Raw genomic sequence first — 13,437 nt, 5'->3', positions numbered from 1 at the left:
TACTGCAAAGGAAGACAAAACAACCCCACGGTCTCCACCAATCTGACCGGGGGCTAAATGTCTTCCTTACCCCAAATATGGTGATCAGTTAAACCCTGAGTATGTGGGTGAGACCCACCAGCCAGACTTCTGGGGAAAGAATTCTCTGTAGTAACTCAGAGTCCTCCTCATCTAGAGTCCCTTCTCTGGCTGGTGGAGATATTTGCTAAAAGCAGTTATGGACAGACCATATGCTATTGTAGGCTATTTCATCACACTATCCCTTCCATAAACATATCAAGCTCAGTCTTGAAACAAGTTAGGTTTTTTGCCACATTACTTCCCTTGGAAGGCTGTACCAGAACTTCACTCTTTTGATGGTTAGAAACCTTTGTCTAATTCAAGCCTAAACTTATTGATAGCCAGTTGATATCAATTTGTTCTTGTGCCAGCATTGGCCTAGCTTAAATAACTCTTCTCCCTCCCTGGTGTTTATCCCTCTGATGTATTTATACAGAGCAGTGATATCTCCCTATATCCTTCATTTTGTTAGACTAAACAAGCCAAGCTCTTACCTCTTGAAAGGTAGGCAATATCTCCCAATTTTCTGTCATCCACAAATTTTATTAGCACACTTCTATTTTTTTGTGCCAAGGTCATTAGTGAAAATGTTAAATAAAATTGGTTTTAAAACCAATCCTTGAGGAACTCCACTAGTAACCTCCCTCCAGCTTGACAATTCACTTTTTAGCATGACCAATTGTAATGTACCCTTTAACCAGTTCCTCACACACCTTTTGATTCTCATATTAATCTCCATCCTCTCTAATTTAACTAATAATTTTCTCATGTGGAACTGTAGCAAATGCTTTACCAAAAAAAGAACAGGAGTACTTTACTGAAATCCAGGCAGATTAGATCTATTGCATTTCCTTTGTCTAGAAATTCAGTTACCTTCTCAAAGAAAGAGATCAGGTTTGTCTGGCACAATCTTCCTTTCATAAAACCATGTTGTATTTTATCCCACTTACTGTTTACCTCTACATCCTTAACTACTCTCTCTTTCAAAATTTGTTCTAAGACCTTGAATACAACTGAGGTCAAATAAACAGGCCTGTAGTTTCCTGGATCACTTTTTTTGTTCCCTTTCTTAACTGTAGGTACTATGTTTGCAATTCTCAACATAGAGTACAACCCCTGAGTTTACAGATTCATTAAAAATCTCATCAATTGGGCTTGCAATTTCAAGTGCCAGTTGCTTAAATATTCTTGGATGGAGATTATTCAGTCTCCCCATTTGGTCCTATTAAACTGTTTGTGTTTGACTTCCATCTTGTATATGGTAATTTCTTTTTCTATATCTTTGTTCCCATTAGCTACTCTGCCGCGTGAAAATTAAGGAGCTAAGGCAAGCCTACCACAAAGCCAGAGAGGCAAACGGAAGGTCTGGGGCCGAGCCACAAACATGCCGCTTCTATGCGGAGCTGCATGCCATTCTAGGGGGTGCAGCCACCACTACCCCAACCGTGTGCTTTGACTCCGTCAATGGAGAAACACGCAACAGGGAAGTAGGTTCAGGGTACGCGGAAGATGATGATGATGAAGACAATGAAGATAGCTCACAGCAAGGAAGCGGAGAAACTGGTTTCCCCAACAGCTAGGATATGTTTATCACCCTGGACCTGGAACCAGTAACCCCCCAACTCACCCAAGGCGTGCTCCCAGACCCTGAGGGCACACAAGGGACCTCTGGTGAGTGTACCTTTGTAAATATTACACATGGTTTAAAAGCAAGTGTGTTTAATGATTAATGATTAATTTGCCCTGGCAATCGCGGCCAGTACAGCTACTGGAAAAGTCTGTTAACGTGTATGGGGATGGAGTGGAAATCCTCCAGGGACATCTCCAGAAAGCTCTCCTTCTTGGGATGATATGTTCAGGGAGCTCCAGATGTCCTCCCACGCTGAAAGAGCACAGCAGAATGCGTGGAGGCAGTCAATCTCAGAGTGCAAAAAAACACAATTTTAAGGAGAGGAGAGGTGGCGGGATGAATCGTGGGCTGAACAGAGCAAGTGGCAGGCTGAAGATGATAGGTGGTGTCAGCTTGCAGACAGAAGGCAAGAGTCGATGCTCTGGCTGCTGGAGCATCAAACTGATATGCTCCAGCATATGGTTGAGCTGCAGGAAAGGCAGCAGGAGCAGAGACCACCGTTACAGCCTCTGTGTAACCAACAGCCCTCCCCCACAAGTCCCATTGCCTCCTCACCCAGATGCCCAAGAACATGGTGGGGAGGCCTCCGGCCATCCAGTCACTCCACCCCAGATGATTGCCTGAGCATTGGAAGGCTGGCCTTCAATAAGTGTTAAAGTTTTAAACTGCAGTGTGTCCTTTTCGTTCCCTCCTCCCACACCCATCCCGGGCTACATTGACAAATATCCCCCTAGTTGTGTGAAGAATTAATAAAGAATGCATGAATGAGAAGTAACAATGACTTTATTGCCTCTGCAAGCGGTGCTCGAAGGGGGGAGGGGAGGGTGGGGTGGTTGGTTTACAGGGAAGTAGAGTGAACCGGGGAGGGGTGGGGGGCGGAGGGTTCATCAAGGAGAAACAAAACGAAGTTTCACACCATAGCCTGGCCAGTCACAAAACTTGTTTTCAAAGCTTCTCTGATGCGCACCACACCCTGCTGTGCTCTTCTAACTCCCCTGCTGTCTGGCTACACGTAATCAGCGGCCAGGCGATTTGCCTCAACCTCCCACCCCACCATAAATGTCTCCCCCTTACTCTCACAGATATTGTGGAGCGCACAGCAAACAGCAATAACAATGGGGATATTGGTTTTGCTGAGGTCTATCCGAGTCAGTAAGCTACGTCAGCGCGCTTTTTAACGTCCAAATGCACATTCCACCGCCATTCCGCACTTGCTCAGCCTATAGTTGAACAGGTCCTGACTACTGTCCAGGCTGCCTGTGTACGGCTTCATGAGCCATGGCATTAAGGGGTAGGCTGGGTCCCCAGGGATAACGATAGGCATTTCAACATCCCCAACGATTATTTTCTGGTCCGGGAAGAAAGTCCCTTCCTCCAGCTTTCGAAACAGACCAGAGTGCCAGAAGACGCGAGCATCATGTACCTTTCCCAGCCATCCCACGTTGATGTTGGTGAAACGTACGTTTGTGATCCACCAGGGCTTGCAGCAGAATTGAAAAGTACCCCTTGCTGTTTATGTACTCGGTGGCTTGGTGCTCCAGTGCCAAGATAGGGAGATGGGTTCCGTCTATCGCCCCACCACAGTTTGGGAATCCCATTGTAGCAAAGCCATCCACTATGATCTGCACGTTTCCCAGAGTCACTACCCTTGATATCACCAGGTCTTTGATTGCCCTGGCAACTTGGATCACAGCAGCCCCCACAGTAGATTTGCCCACTCCAAATTGATTCCCGACTGACTGGTAGCTGTCTGGCGTTGCAAGCTTCCACAGGGCTATCGCCACTCACTTCTCAACTGTGAGGGCTGCTCTCATCCTGGTATTCTGGCACTTCAGGGCAGGGGAAAGCAAGTCACAAAGTTCCATGAAAGTGCCCTTACGCATGCGAAAGTTTCGCAGCCACTGGGAATCATCCCACACCTGCAACACGATGTGGTCCCACCAGTCTGTGCTTGTTTCCCGGGCCCAGAATCGGCATTCCACGCCATGAACCTACCCCAGTAACACCATGATTTGCACATTGCTGGGGTCCGTACTTTGTGAGAGGTCTATGTCCATGTCAATTTTCTCATCACTCTCGTCACTGCGCTGCAATCGCCTCCGCGGCTGGTCCTGGCTTTGTTTTGGCATGTCCTGGCTCTGCATATACTCCAGGACAATGTGTGTGGTGTTCATAGTGCTCATAATTGCCGCGGTGATCTGAGTGGGCTCCATGATCCCAGTGCTATGGCGTCTGGTCTGAAAAAACTGATGGAGGGAGGGAGGGGACGGGCAACTGATGACATGGCGTACAGGTACAGGGAATTAAAATCAACAAAGGTGGCTGTGCATCAGGGAGAAACACAAACAACTGTCACACAGAATGCCCTCCCACAAAGATTGAACTCAAAACCCTGGGTTTAGCAGGCCGTTGATTTCACGAGGGAGGGGGAAGCAAATGAATACATCTATTTTTTACATCTTAAGCTGGCAGCAGATGATGAAGCATGATTGATAGCCTTTGGCATTTTCTGGGTGCTTGGCAGAAGATACTGTACTACGACTGCTAGCCATCATCGTCAAGACGGTTCAATAGGACTGCTGGCAGCACTGAGTCTCCAGGAGACAAAGCATGTCTGCCCAGGTGCCTCTGATTGAACTGGAATATGACGGTGACGGATACCAGTCGTAATACACCATCTACTGCCAAAAGGCAAGGGGCTGCTGCTGTGTGGCAATTCAGTATCACGTCTGCCGGCACCCAGATGACATATGGTGACGGTGAGCTGAGTTGAGCTGAGCGGGCTCCATGCTTGCCATGATATGTTGTCTGCACGGGTAACCCAGGTAAAAAGGCGCAAATTGATTGTCTGCCGTTGCTCTGATGGAGGGGGAGGGGCCTGACGACATGTACCCAGAACCCCCCGTGACACTGTTTTGCATCATCAGGCATTGGGATCTCAACCCAGAATTCCAATGGGCGGCAGAGACTGTGGGAACTGTGGGATAGCTACCCACAGTGCAACGCTCCGGAAGTTGACACTAGCCTCGGTACTGTGGACGCAGTCCGCTGACTTCATGCACTTAGAGCATTTTTTGTGGGGACACACACAATCGACTGTATAAAACCGATATCTATAAAACCGGCTTCTATAAATTCGACCTAATTTCGTAGTGTAGACATACCCCTAATCACCTGTTTGAGATGCTTGTTAATCCAGTTTGGTCTACAACCCTACCCTTTGATTTTTACCACCCCACTTCCCTCCGCTTGGGATACAGGCTTCAGATACAGAAACTAATTCCAAACCTATTCCACATTTGGATCCTTAAATTTTGACTGGGAAGGAGGCTTGAAATTACTTTAATTCATTATTGAAAATCTGAGTGAGGTTTCTTCAGGCTACTGTTACTTACAATGAATTAGGTATGAGTTTATTTCACAAATTCCTATTAGCACATTTCTTGTTAGGTTGGCAGGTTGTTATGTTGTTAATGAAGTGCAAGCTATTTAACAGACTGTTAATGAGGGTGATCTGACTCTATGGGATACTTCATAGGAAGGACTCACATTTTGCAGTTACAAAATAGTGTTTGCTAACCCAAAGATATGGACTTCATTTTCTCTGACAAGGTGGAATGAGCTTCAAATCCAGAACATAACCCTATTTATATAACTGGAGAGGGTAATGTTGGGTTGGTTTGGTATTATTTCTTCTTAGCTAATGAAGGACGATTCAGCATTATCAGTTTCTGGAACTGATAAAGTTAGCTATGATGCATCTAAACCTTTGTAAGACAAAATTGTGATGTTGGTAAAGATTAATTAGTTAATAATTACACTTTATTAGCCCATATTCTGCTCCCATTTATTCTGGATTTACCCTGGTATAACTGAGAACAGAACCTGTCCCTTGTTCTTTGTGGCAGTTTCACGGGATCTTGCAGAAGATAATTGTCATCTGCAACCATTATCAATCTCTGCCTCTGACAGGTCTTCTCAAATTGCAATTAAAGGGGATGCCCAGTTAGTTTACTTTGGGCCTGATTCAAACCTTACTCAAGTAAATGGGAGTTTTCCACTGATTTCTCTGGGTTTTGGATCAGGCTCTTTCTGCTGGTCACATTTTCTGGGCTCTTAGAATCACATATTTCTGTCTCAATTTCTCCTGGTCATGAGAAGCCAAATTCTGCCCTGATTTATATGTCATGCATACTTATTGTCTGTGTGTACGCATGGTACACTCTGTTAATGGGGTTTTGCAGGGTGTAAACAGGCTAAAATTTGATCCAATGCTTCTGTGTATACTGCATGATAAATAAATAAATATCTCCAGTGATACATAAATAACCCTATTCTAGGAGTTCATTTATTCATTTTTAAGTGAAGCTGGTGAAAAAACAGAACTCACTAGTTTCACTTTCCATTCATAACATTTCACATTGATTGACTCAGAATGACCCAGGATTATTACTAAATATAGAAGTCTCTAATTTGAACTCTGACTTCTCAGGAGGGATGGAACTAAAGTGGGCTGAGTTCCCCCTTTGTGCCTCTGGGAATCTGGAGTGGCCAGGAATCTTTGGCACAAGCTAAAATAGCAGCAGGGCTTATTCTAAATTACAACATATGGAGCCATGTGGCATGCTAAAATACTTGTAAGACAGAGAATTCTGGCCATTCTCCCTTCTGTCCTGGCTATACCTCTATGCTGGTGTTCTGTGTATGTAAGGGCATAAGGCCACATAGATTGCCCCAAGACTGTTCCACATGGGGCAATCTACTTGAGTTCTGACTCCTTTATGCCACTGGATTATTGTAAAGGGCATCAGAACACAAAATATGGGTTGGTGTCTAGAGAACCTGACAGAACTGATATGAAGTGTGTGGGTGTAATTTTTTTAAAAGAATTGATATGTAACCTCAGACATTTTTTGTTTTATGTTGCATGCAGCATGTACAGCACCTGGGACTTTCTGTAAAATCAAGAATCATCAAGCTCAAACATGTGGCTTCAAATCTTTAAAATTGTTAGTGAGATTTCTCAGAAACACTGAGGCAGCCTGCTGTTCAATGAGGCTGAGGAACAGAAGTCTATTATTATAAGTGTCTAGAGAAAAAAACTTACATCTATATATGGTGCTCGGCCAAGATTTCCTTTATCCTTCTGAGTTAATTCTAAGATGTCTCTGCTACCGAATTAAATTTACTTAATCATTTTTAGGCAATTTGGTAAAGTAGAAAAAACATATAATGGGTAAAAGCAGCCCTCAGTTTGGAGCACTCAGTGAGGCTTCTGCCTTCCTTGGCCAACAGGCACAGGTCCATCCAAATGCAACAAGACCCATGCTGTGGCTTAACCCTGCAACTTTTAGCAGAAAAACACACAGCTCTACTATTTGGGCTACCTTATTTCAATAGCAGTAACAGAAGGCTATCTATTAGGGGGCTCTACAGGGAATGAAAGCATGGCAAAAAGGACATATCTATGTATCTATGAAGCTTTTTAATAATAAAACCACCCAATTTGACTGGAATTGCATCCAAAACACAAAGGTGAGCCAACTTAGGACTGTGTACAAAGTGAAAAAACTGACTACCTGAAAAAACTGAAACACCTGGAAATTCACACAACCTGCCCAACAAGACCTATTTTGTCTGTTACCAAACGACAGATTTCATTAGGAAGCCATTTTTTGAGATCAGGGCCTCACAGAGCTAGGCACTGTACACAAACACCCAATACGAGACAGTCCTTACCTTGAAGAGCTCACAATCTAAACAGATTGGAGAATGTGTGGGAAGGAAAACAGACACAGAAAGATGAGGTGACTTATCCAGGGTCACATAACTGGTCAGTAATAGAATCAAGAATAGAACCCAGAACTTTTGAATCCCAGTCTAGTGCCCTGTCAACTGACCTCACAAGCCTCTGCTCCTGCCTCTGGATTTGATCACCCAAACTTTGGAAGTGCTAGGAGTTGTTTGCAAAATTCAGCTATAGGTTTTGATTTCTATCTTCATACTAAAAGCTCAGATTTGATCACCCTTGATCTCTCAGTTGTTTGAAATCCCTACCCAGGTGTGCAACTTGAGCCCATTTCTAATTTACACATACAGCATCAAAGATTTCTGCCACACTTTTACAGGAGGTATGTATGTTTGTATAACTGCAAACCATGGCCTGAATTTAGTTGTGATGTTTAAGATTTTTAATAAATAAGTTCTTACAATATTCTTGTAATTGATCAATATTAATAGTTAATACCAAGCAAAATAATTTTAGAGTCAGATGCATTTAATGTGATGGATATACTTCCTTTTATATGTATAAACTGCAGAGTTAGTATGCTTTTCACCAAATGTGAATTTTAACACTTCCAAAAAACACAAGTAAATGAATTAACCCAAGATTCGAAGCTATTAACTACTAACAATTTTGCTTGGCTAAAAATCAATAGGGCCTTCAATGTAGAGCTCAATTAAATAGTAATTGAAGATGATATTCATGAGGAATTCTGCTTTTTTCCAGTTCAGACATCATTAAAAAAAATAAGTCACAATTTCAAGCGTATTTGTCATCTGGAAGATTTTGCCAAATACTCTGCAAAAGCAACAACAACAAAAGTTGAGTCCATGGATTTTTTGTGAACTGTAGACTTTGGCTCTTACATTATACAATCCATCACTTAAGTTATACAATATTACTTCTGATCCCTGAATAGATTAATATTTTTAAGACAAACACCAAATAAACAACAGAGTCGCAGTACAAACATTCGGATGAATATTGAATGTTTATGTAAATATACATATTTTGGGATTCACAAACATTTTCATAAATACCTGGCGGTTGTCTGAATATTTGTGGACAACAAAGAATATGATCCCAGAAAGAGTAGACCTAACTCTACTTAAAAACTACCTCTCTAATCTTCTGTATTTCATTTCGCTCCTGGATTTGACTTTAGGTATTTAGAAGTGGTAAAGTTAGGCAGCATTATTTCATCCTAACAAATGAGTTTCCCCACTAGAATTCTGGTGAGTAAAAGTAGATAAATAGAAACCAGTAAAACATTTTATAACTGGCAAATCATCCTTTTAAATGCCTTTTTCCTTTCCATAAGTTTAAGAGCCATTGTGGCAGAGGCACCTCACTTTTCTAGATGTTCCATAGTTGTAATAAAATAATCTATAATATTGTTTCACATCAGTGGTATTATAGGCTGTGCCTCCAAATCATGAGGAGCCCTGTTGTGGCAACTCTCTGGCCTCCCGTTAACTTTCAATTGAGCTTAGGCAGATTGCAAAAATGGACATGGTAACAGTTCAAGTTCCTTTAGAGGTTGGAATGCTTTCAGATGAATGGCCAACACAAGCGAATCTTAACCTTGCAGGCTGATAGAATTTCATGAAAAGGTTTGGGCGGGGGCCACTATCCTACAAACCAGGTTGTAAACTTATTGGCATAGTAAATCTCTTCAATGGTATTTTGGTTACTTTGTTACTAGCTGATTTTCCCCTGTTCCCTTCCCTATTTTCATTGTATTTTCACATGTGCTCACAGAAGTCATTAAAGCTTTTTTCATGAGATCTCCCCATCCCAGCTACCAGGTAGTGAACACTCATCTTGTGAAGACATCAAAAGAAGGAACATCAAAGATACTCCAGAAAGACTAGGATATTACAGCATTTTAAAATGTAAGATGGCTAAAAATGAATTTAAGAGAAGCACTAGTTGTGATCTCTATCAAGCAGACAGAAACTTAAAAAAACAACAACATAAAATATCTGCTTTCTTTTCAGCCTGCATCATTGTTAGATGACTCTTCTCTTTCACACAGAGACATGTTTTTTTCAGGGACCAATCCTGGCAACCTTTCTTCATGCTTGTTCATGCAAGTAGTGCCAGTCTGTTCTAGTTTCTTACTTAACTCCATATCCATCACCATGGTGTTTGAATGTTTTCTAGGGTTAGAGTAAAAACATTAAGTCACTTACATCATAAATCTCTCTCTGTTCCATCACCGAAAGGATGTGATGGCTATGTGTGGGTTTTTCCAGAGATAACAAGTTACAAGTTGTTGTGTAAGAAATCAAAATCACCTTTGGACCTAGAACTAGTGGCGTTCGTAGAACTTGAGGGAGAAAATTCCAAGTCTCAGGCTTACTACTGAGAAGAAATTGTTTCCTGCGCAGATGAATTTCACCTTAGTGATAGGCAGGTCCATTATGACAAAAAATGGAAAGATCCAGGAAGTTCACAGACACAGAGACAGACATTCTCTCAAGTATCCTTGGTCCCAACTAAAACAGATTAATTGCTCAAGAGGAAGCCAATGGAGAGAGCAGAGTATAAGGGTATTGGGCTCTTAGCAATGTATGTTCCTGAGAAGGCATGTCACTATATTCTGCACCAATTATAGCTTTTTTTCCTCCAAGGCTGACATTTCTAATTCAAGGGATACTGCAATGAAGTAATTCAGTTCAGAGGTAATGAAGGTTAAGGCCTGTAAGCGAATGTAATGGTTTGCAAGGCTGTATTAGGATATGATCAGAGAGTGAAAGCTGGTTCTGTGTGTCCTTAGTAACATTTCCTATAATTGTATACTTTCAACACTCATAATGAAGTTCTAATTTTATTTATATTTATGAATCTGGCAGGACATCAGTGATTTTATATATTTTATCTGTATCTATATATAATCAAAATGCCATTTACAAGTGTGATTAAATTAGGGTGTGACTGATATACCAATCTATCCTTCAGTGCTTTCAACCAGCACTCTAGGAGGAAGAATGCCCATTTTGGTGTTCGGTTGAACAGCAGCCTGATAATAAAACATTTGTGTTCTCAGTAATAAACTTTACAAATAAATGTAGATCATTAATTTCTTTTTGGAACCAGATGAACCAACATGCCAATGAGAATGCATCTGGAGGGCAAGTTGTCCTCAACAGCAGCTTTGTTAAATAAACAATACAATGTCAATTTGTTTTCAAGCTCCACGACATTTCTGAGAATTAAGCAAGCAATTAAATCAGACTGCATAGAATTCATTTTGATTTTTTACATGCAGTCCACTTGGTTTATCTGATTGTGATAAAATAAACCAACCTGCTCAGACTCCTGCTGTGATAGCTTCAAGGACGACAGCTTGGCCAAGTTTTTTTCTTAGATTTCTTCCTCTGATATGTGCCTGTCACCCTTATTGTTCTCAGCAATCTATTTTCTAGATGACCTCAGTCACATTAAGCCACTTAATCAGTTCTTTCACAAGGTAAGAAATATCCTTCATATCTCTGGTTTGCAAAAACTAACACAAATGATAATGCAGGAGATGCTAAGGGCCTGATTCTCCAGTGCCTTGTACCTTGTGCAGTCACCACACCTCTGCAAAGTAAATGTGAAATGCCACGAAGTTGTTATTGTAGGGCCAGATTCTCTGTTGCCATTCACCTTCTATTGTCATTTATTTATGATTATAATAATTGTATTATTGTAACACCTAGGATCCTATTTAAGGACCAGGACCCCATTGTGCTAGATGCTGTACAAAGATCAAAAAGACAGTCCCTACCCAAAACAGCTAAGCAGCTAAATAAAAGACACAGATAGGTAGATAGGAGTACAAGGAGGGCCAAGTAAGTTTAAAAACCACTACTAAATCTGAATGATGGGGCATATTTTCTTTTACATTAAGGTCTCTTTGTACTGCTCTGAAGGTGAAAAAGGGTGTCAATTATATCTACAGTCACTTTAAAGCCCCTTTACGTTGCCAGAACGGGTTAAATGGGCGTGAGTGTAAATCACAATCAAACTGTTTTACCCTTACTTTGAAAAGTTTTGACTAACTATGCTAACCAGAAACACCAGAGCCAGATGGGATAAATTACTGATCTAAGCATCCACACCAATATATCTTGGGTTTTGTGTTTGTGATTTGTGGCCTTTTTATTTATTAAAAAAAAAAAAACATCTAAAGAAAATGAAACACACTCTTGGAATCACAGGATACAACCCCAGGAAGATCAGCTCAGTCCTGCCTTTCAGCCTGTCACAGTATCATAAAATCATAGAAATGTAGGACTGAAAGGGATCTTGAGAGGTCATCAGATCTATCCCCCTGTGCTAAGACAACACCAAGTAAACATAAACTACTCCTGTTAGGTGTTTGTCCAGTTTATTCTTAAAAACCTTCAATGATGTGGATTCCACAACCTCCCTTGGGAGCCTATTGCAGAGCTTAACTACTCTTTTAGCTTAGATATTAGGAAAACCTTTCTAGCTATATCTCCCTGGCTACATATTAGGCCCATTCCTTTTTGTCCTACCTTCAATGGACATGGAGTACAATTTATCACCATCCTCTTTATAACAGTCCTTAACATATATGGAAATTTATCAAGTCGTGTCCCCCCCCCCCCCACCCCCCGGTCTTTTTTTTCCCCCCTCAAGTTTAAACATATCCTGTTTTACTGGTTTCTATTTATCTTGCTTCACAGATCAAGTTGTCTAAACCTTTCATCATTTTTGTTACTCTCCTTTGGACTCTCCAATTTAACCACACCTTTCCTGAAGTGTGGCGTTCAGAATTGGACACAGTACTCCACCTCAGGCCTCAACAGTGCCGAGTACAGTGGGACAATTATCTCCTGTGTTTTACATACAACACTCCTCTTACTATACCCCAAATTGCATTAGCTTTTTTTGCAACTGTATCATATTGTTGACTCAGATTCAATTTGTGATATACTATATGCCCCAGATTATTTTAATCAGTACTACCACCTGGCTAGTTATTCCCCATTTTTTCGTTGCACACTTCATTTTTCTTTCCTAAGTGAAGTACTTTGTATTTGTCTTTATTGAATAAAATCAACAAGACCAAAACCAAATCTCAGCTTGGTGTTATCCACAAATTTAGTAAGCACACTCTCCACTTCATTACTCAGGTCAATAATGAAAATATCGAATAATACCAGATCCAGGAGTCATCCCTGCAGGACTCTACTAGATACACTCTTCCAGTGTGACACTCTTCCAGAGTGACAGAGAACCATGGATCACTACACTTTGAATGTAACATTGGTCTACAATTTTTGAGAAGTCGTCTGCTTCAGAGATAAAATGTACTATTTATTATGTATTTTGATGTGCTGAATTCAAATATGACAATTAAAACAACTGATTAGCTACTGTTTCTAAGATATTTACGTTTTTACATTTTATGTCTATGTATATTGTGTAGATAGTAGAATTTTAATCATAAATTGTAAACCTAGGTCTTTTCATGTGTTTATGGTTGCTTTACATGATAATATTTCACCTGTCCTGTTTATGTAACACTTTAAAAATCAGCAAAAGGGTTATATACATAAAATTTATTATGAAACAAAAGGCAAAAAATTATTATGTACATAGTTTAGTCCTATTCAGTGTCTACTTGGCGCTTCTTGGCTTGTCTCTTGTATTCATTAAATGGAGCATCTCTTGTCACTGTCCAGCAATAGTCTGCAAGCATTGATGGGCTCCATTTGCCCTGATAGCGTTTCTCCATTGCTGCAATGTTCTGGTGAAATCGCTCACTGTGCTCGTCGCTCACTGCTCCGCAGTTCGGTGGAAAAAAATCTAGATGAGAGTGCAAAAAATGTATCTTTAGTGACATGTTGCAACCAAGGCTTTTGTATGCCTTGAGGAGGTTTTCCACCAACAACCTGTACTTGTCTGCCTTGTTGTTTCTGAGAAAATTTATTGCCACTAACTG

At 41.0% G+C, this 13,437-nt stretch overlaps 1 long non-coding RNA gene across 1 annotated transcript in view; it reads left to right on the top strand.

The window, feature by feature from the left end:
- Nucleotides 1-12,849, top strand: part of LOC128841469 (uncharacterized) — a 40,581-nt gene extending 27,732 nt beyond the window's left edge. The window contains exons 2-3 of the long non-coding RNA XR_008445845.1: nt 1,356-1,731; nt 12,626-12,849. This is a non-coding gene — a long non-coding RNA (uncharacterized LOC128841469). The remainder of the gene's footprint in view (nt 1-1,355; nt 1,732-12,625) is intronic.
- Nucleotides 12,850-13,437: the final 588 nt, after the last annotated feature.

The sequence above is a fragment of the Malaclemys terrapin genome, chromosome 8 (assembly GCF_027887155.1).
Source record: "Malaclemys terrapin pileata isolate rMalTer1 chromosome 8, rMalTer1.hap1, whole genome shotgun sequence".
NCBI classification, from domain to species: Eukaryota; Metazoa; Chordata; order Testudines; family Emydidae; genus Malaclemys; species Malaclemys terrapin.
The sequence above is the reverse complement of the archived record's forward strand: the minus strand, read 5'-3'. Positions and strand labels throughout refer to the sequence as shown.